We start from the raw sequence: 6169 nt of genomic DNA on the forward strand, positions 1-6169 counted from the left end.
CCTACACATGAAAACTGTACTAAAATCTTCAAATTCCTAAAGAAAACAAATATGTTATGCAAAATTTAAAAAAAAAGTCATGTATCAATTTAATCAAAAGAAAAAAATGTAAATGTAACAACTTGCGAAGGTTGATGGCTCTATTGTTAACACCTTAATATTGCAACTATTTATTGTAATCTTATATTGCAATATGTATATTTAAATCAAATAAATAAAAAATAATATAATCCTCATCAGTTCCTGACAATCTGCACTTAAAATAGGCCTTGTTTTTAATATTTTTCAAATTTTGAAGATGTGGATCAAAACATAGTATATTCTTATTTCTTGGTTTTACTCTATACAGCATTTAAATAATACTTTATAAAATTTTAATATCATATCATTTAAATGTAAGCTGTACAAAATAATAAAGCGTTGAGTCGTTTATGGGTTACTCACCCTTTATAAAATTTGATACCCTCAAATAAGACACAATTTTCTTTCATAAGTTTTTCTTTAAATTCTTGTAACTTATATGATTTCTAAAAGTAGTAATGCTACTTATTTTAGGCTGACTTAAAAAACTATTGTCAAAAATTAAGATTAAAGTTATAATTAATTTTAAAATACAAAAGCCCGAAAACCTTTTTTACAAAATTCAAAATTATAAAAATGCAAAATGCAGAATAACTAGTAAATCGTTAACTCATTTTAAGATATATTACCTTTCCATAGAAAAATTGTCGAATTGAAAATTAGTACAACTCTCAATGTTTCAAGATCCACAAAATCTTAATCAAAGATTTTTTGATAGATGTGTGCATGTCTACGTTCAGGATACAATCAACCGTTTATATCTCAAGAGTCAGTAGAAATATTGGCTTTTTATATATTTTCTTGTATAAAAAATAACAGAGAAAATTGAGGAAAAGACTTTAAAAAAAAATTAAGGTACGATTTTATTCTGTGCTTAATTTTGTTGTTAATGTAAGTCTTAGAAAAATCCAATCCGTATTTTTGTATATAAGAAATAAAAACTTTTAAAAAATACTTCTAAAACTAGTTTTCGACTAAAAATCCAAAAATATCGGTTCATAAGTTCATTTTTTAGAAAATTTAAATTGACAACTGTTTAAAAAAAAAACCGAAAACCTATAAAAACAACAAGAAAGTGATAAGAAATGGACGGGATGGGATGTTATCAGGTGTGCCTATTTTTAGATATATTTTCATTTGGAATTTCAAGGGTTAATAGCTGAAAATTTTGAAGCCCTAAATAACTTCCTTAAGCTTAAAAAAGTGGTAGATGACAGAAGTTTTATCACTTCTTATAATATTTGTATAGAATATTTAGTTTTTAATCTAATATGACAAATTTAACATATATTCCAAGTTTAAACACTTTTACCTTTACATTTATTTAAGGGATGTATAATCATTTTTTTAGATGCAAAATTAAATGCTACCGGGAAAAATCATACGTCTAATGTCTATATTATGTATACCAAAATAAACATATCAATAGGTTCATGATTGTAATTTCTCTTATAAGTGCCAAGGAGTTTTCTGACAAAAATTCTATTATAAAATTGTTTGACCTTTGGCATAAAAATTAATGAACTTAAGACTTTAATAATAAAACAAATAATAAAACAAATAAAAAGCCAAACGATATAAAGCAATTGTTTTAGACTTAAGTTGTTAGTATTTAACGAAAGAGTGAAACAAAGGCCGTTACAATAAATCAAAAACATAAAATGCCTTTTTTTAATAAATTTCTTTTTTATCTAACGCTAAAAAATTAAAATACTCTTCTCACTTATATCATTCCGATTACATTCAATTGTTTCTTGATGTTATTTAAAGAAAGGGCATATCAATCTCTGTTAAGACAAATTAATTCTGAAAAGAGAAACTTATTTGGTCCTTTATTTTGAGTACTTTGGTATAATATACAAATATTTCGTAGCTTTATAACTCCTTACTCTCTGCAACATAAGTCAATTTCTTTATAAGAAAAGTTATAGCAGTCGTGTCTTTAAAATAGTCAGTTGCATCACTCCTACTAAGCAACTCAACCGTTATACTCAGGCTTCCAGGAATGCTCATCAGAATACTCTACAGCTCAAGTTTGGCAGTACTGTAAAGTATGAGCATTACTCCTCGAAGTGTCCACAGATACTTCCTTTCAAAACATGACTTCCTTTTCAAATTTATCCACCAGTTCGGTCATAAAATGGAACCAAAAACTCCTTAAGTGCGCACTTTAATAAAATTAATTTTAACGTTGCACATTCAAAGAATTTCCAATTAACCTCGAATTTACATTCTTAGCAATTAAATTAAACAATATTGATCTAAACCTCTACTTTTTATAAATAAGCCTTACTTAAATATTTTAATTAAACTTAATTTATGTCCAGTATAAATTTAAACTCGAGGAAACTACAGAAAAGCAGTGCACTCAACCGATGTACGTTTAACTCCGGTTTCTAAACGCACTGGCCAAAGAAGATTTATGCGGGCACCTTAGTTTTTTTGGTCTGTATTTAGAGCAAATGCAAAATCAATCAACCAAGCAATGGTGTTTATAGTTTACCGGGTTATTTTTGTTTAATATTTTTCTCTTTCAAAAAGACCTCAATGAAATTTAACGTTTTCTTATTTTCTTATAATCAAACATAATAATTTAAAGTAAATGATTAAATAAATACATCAGAGAATTATTTTTCACGCCAACTCATGTTGAAAGCTCGATTTGTACACAATGTTACCTATTTCCTGCTCTTTTTCTAAATAAACAATTTAACAAGTTTGATTACTTAATAATTAAAAAACAACCACACACAAAGTAAAAGATAAGCATACCATACATAAAAGACTTGTATTTCCCGCTAATTTTTCTAGAATCTAGCAAGTGTAATTGCTTAGTTTTATATTAATTACCTCAATTAGATGTCTTAACCATGCATACTCATCTACATACTGAAGTGTAGAGTACAAAAAGAAGAAGGAAAAACAGACTACCTACTGAACTATAATCATAAATGTTAGCATAAATTAACACATGCCACAGTAGTGAGCCTTTACCATCATCGTATACATCATCTTTATCCATCAACAACTGTAAGACATTTTCCATTTATTAATAAACGTTTCTGCATATATTATATTATAAACAGTGTCTTGCCTTCATAATATGCTGTATACTCTCAGTTCTTTGATTGCATTTTTATAGGTCAACGTAACTAAATATTTAAAGAGGTATAAAATTCTTTTTCCCCCCAGTTTAAAAAAAAAAGAAAAAAACAGGAAAGCTTGATTGAGAAAATAGTTGCTCGTGCTTACTTCTTTTTCATCTTTTTTTAAAATTTAATTTATAATTTAAAAAAAAGTCAATTTAGAATATTTAGAACAAAAATCTTGAAAATGTCTGATTAAACAAAAGAGTTGAATTACGAACGCGAAGAAAATTCTTTAATTTCCGTTTTCTTTTCTCTAATTTACCAAACATATCAAATGCAATCAAAAAGTAAAAACAGAACTGTTTGAGAAAAAATCATACGAATTAATATGTAAGAACTAGGTTTTTGGGTTCAAAGTTTTTTGACACTTTGTATGTGAACATGAAGACTTAAAGTATTTATCATTTAAATTAGAAGCATATTGAAAGTACCCTCATATTTGTTTCTGCTGACAGTTTCAATCGATCATTTTCTATGCAAAACGAAAGAGCTGAGTAGCAAACCTTATTTTTTATTAAAACATTGAAATTTGTTTTTTAATCAATCTTCTCATAAAAAAATGACAATTATTCGAAGATATTTATAAAAACAGATAAACATACAACATAAAAGACCTGAGACACAAACCCGATTGAAAATCATTTTTAAAATTAATCAATAAATTAAGTTACCTTCTATCGACTTGCAAATTATCAGTATCCAAATTAATGAAAGTGTTATTTTAACTTCTTTAACGTAAGTAACGGTACAAAAGATAATTTTATCTTAAATGTTGCACAATTTCAAAAATAAATTATGTATATTTTCTTATTTTGCAATTTGAATAATTTTCACATTTTTTTCTTGTTTCTTGTACGACACTGAGAAATTTCGGTCGCACCTTTTTCGTAATAACTTGTATCTGTCACTTTTACTACCGTTAATTACACTTATCCACACATAGTATGAGTAACTTTTATATATTTTTTAATTCGTCAGATTTTCCCCCCGGAAAAGAATAATTAAGCGTTTTGTTTTTTTTTTCTTTTTGGTCGGCAAATGAATTGTTCATCAAACCAAATATTAAAATATTATTTTTATCAAGCATCCGACAAGTCGGAAGGTTACTTACTGAATGAAAACTGGTAGAGTCGGCAAAAGAAATTTTATTAAAAAGAAAGCATAAGCCTGGAAGTGGATGAATATGATGGTAGGTACATAAGACGACAGACGGGTCTACCATCCGTTCGTATATGGATAAGCTTTGAGGCAGCACACATACTGCATAATGTTGTGTGTATGGATGATGATGACGATGATGATGATGTTGAAGAACGACGACGACGTCGATAATGGTAAAGAAGAGGAAAAATAAAAGAAATTGTTATTTTTATATCTTCTGGTGTGTGTGTGTTTTTTTTTTTAATTTTTTCTGTTTAAACAACAAAATTTTGAAAAACTTGAGATACAAAAATAAAAGACTTTTCCTCAATGGACATCTGTTGGATGCATTAAGTGGCAGTGGAATGTAAGTAAGAGTGCGAATTGTGAATTGACATTCAGCTTAACATTTTTTTAGGACTTTATGTAGTTTTGCTTCGTACATCCGGAGCTTAGATAAGAATGTTGAAGTTATAGATGTACTGCGTATCTAAAAGATATTGTATCTTTTTTTTTGTGAACAAAAATAAGTGGTGCTATACGAGTGCATTATGTAGACATATTGACATATGTGTTGCAAAAGAATAGAACACACATTTGAGTTAAGTTGAATGGTTACGGGTGCTTTTTCTTTGAGTTATTTACATTCAAGCTGTTTATTATTATTGAGGTACGAGCCTTAGTTAGAAGGTAGGGCGGCTGCCATACAAAACGATATGGTATGTTTTGTATAGCTGTAAGTGACAATCAATATAAAAGTATCTCTATAATACGCGACACACAGGGTTATGTTATTAGCGCTTCTGTTGGTTTTTAGAATTCAGGTAACGTTATCGTAAGTTCTTTATTCTATTCTGTTTTTTTAGTTTTGAACTGTATATTGGTCTTTTTACGCGCATGAAAGTGGTATGGCGGTTGTTTTTGGTTCATGTGCAAATTGGGTGTCCCTCATATATGGTTAAGCAATAAGTGTATATGTGTTTTGTTCTGTTTAATAACATTCAAAAATGTAGAGAAACTTGTACAAATATTTTTGATTTATTTATTCTTTACCATTATTATGAGTACCGAAAATAATTATTGTTGGCAATAGTGTTAGTAAAAATGTGTTCTCCTCAGAATTAGATTTTTAGGTCAGGGTTAAAAGTAAAATTTACTCAGGTCATGGGGAATTGAAAAGATGTTTTTTGAGGCAGCTTACATTTTTGGCAACATTTTAAACCATTTCTTTGATAGGAAGTGAAACAGGGTTCAATATTTCTGCGACATAGCGCTGTACATAATTAAAGAAGACTCTTGCGCAGTCTTAGTTTTTGAAAACTTTGGCTTGGAGTCAAAATCATATTTTGCTATTTATAATAATAACCATAATGGAGTGCTAAGAACAAAAATAAAAGTAGAGAGTTTATCATTCTGATCAAACCTACGGGACCGTAGACCACATCCAAGGTGCTATTATTTGCTCTTGTCATAGTCCAAGCTTCTACACCTTATAGTAGGATGAATATGATTAGAGTCTTATAAAGCAAATCTTAAGTTACTCGAGAGAGGGCTTTACTACTCAAATGATTTCTTTGAGACCAAAGAAACAGCGGTTAGCAAGTGTAACTCTTCGTTTTATCTAATCGCTGGTGTAGTTCCATTAATAGGGGAGCGCAGGTAGGCAAAATTCTTAACTACCTCAAAGTTACGTTTGGTGACATTCTGACCCAGGCATCGTTGTTGTAGAACTTTTCTTGATGACAACATCTACGGTTTAGCCCTCATTAACCGCGAACCCCATTTTTGCCAACCTCTGT

The 6169-nt window shown here is 29.0% G+C and overlaps 1 protein-coding gene across 1 annotated transcript in view; it reads right to left on the bottom strand.

Annotated features, from left to right (window-relative positions):
* The window catches only part of LOC129942082 (uncharacterized), a 47552-nt gene extending 43215 nt beyond the window's left edge, over positions 1-4337 (bottom strand). The window contains exon 1 of the mRNA XM_056050882.1: positions 3902-4337. The gene's annotated coding sequence lies outside the window, so the exon portion shown is untranslated. The remainder of the gene's footprint in view (positions 1-3901) is intronic.
* Positions 4338-6169: the final 1832 nt, after the last annotated feature.

This window comes from Eupeodes corollae, chromosome 1, assembly GCF_945859685.1.
Source record: "Eupeodes corollae chromosome 1, idEupCoro1.1, whole genome shotgun sequence".
Lineage (NCBI taxonomy): Eukaryota > Metazoa > Arthropoda > Insecta > Diptera > Syrphidae > Eupeodes > Eupeodes corollae.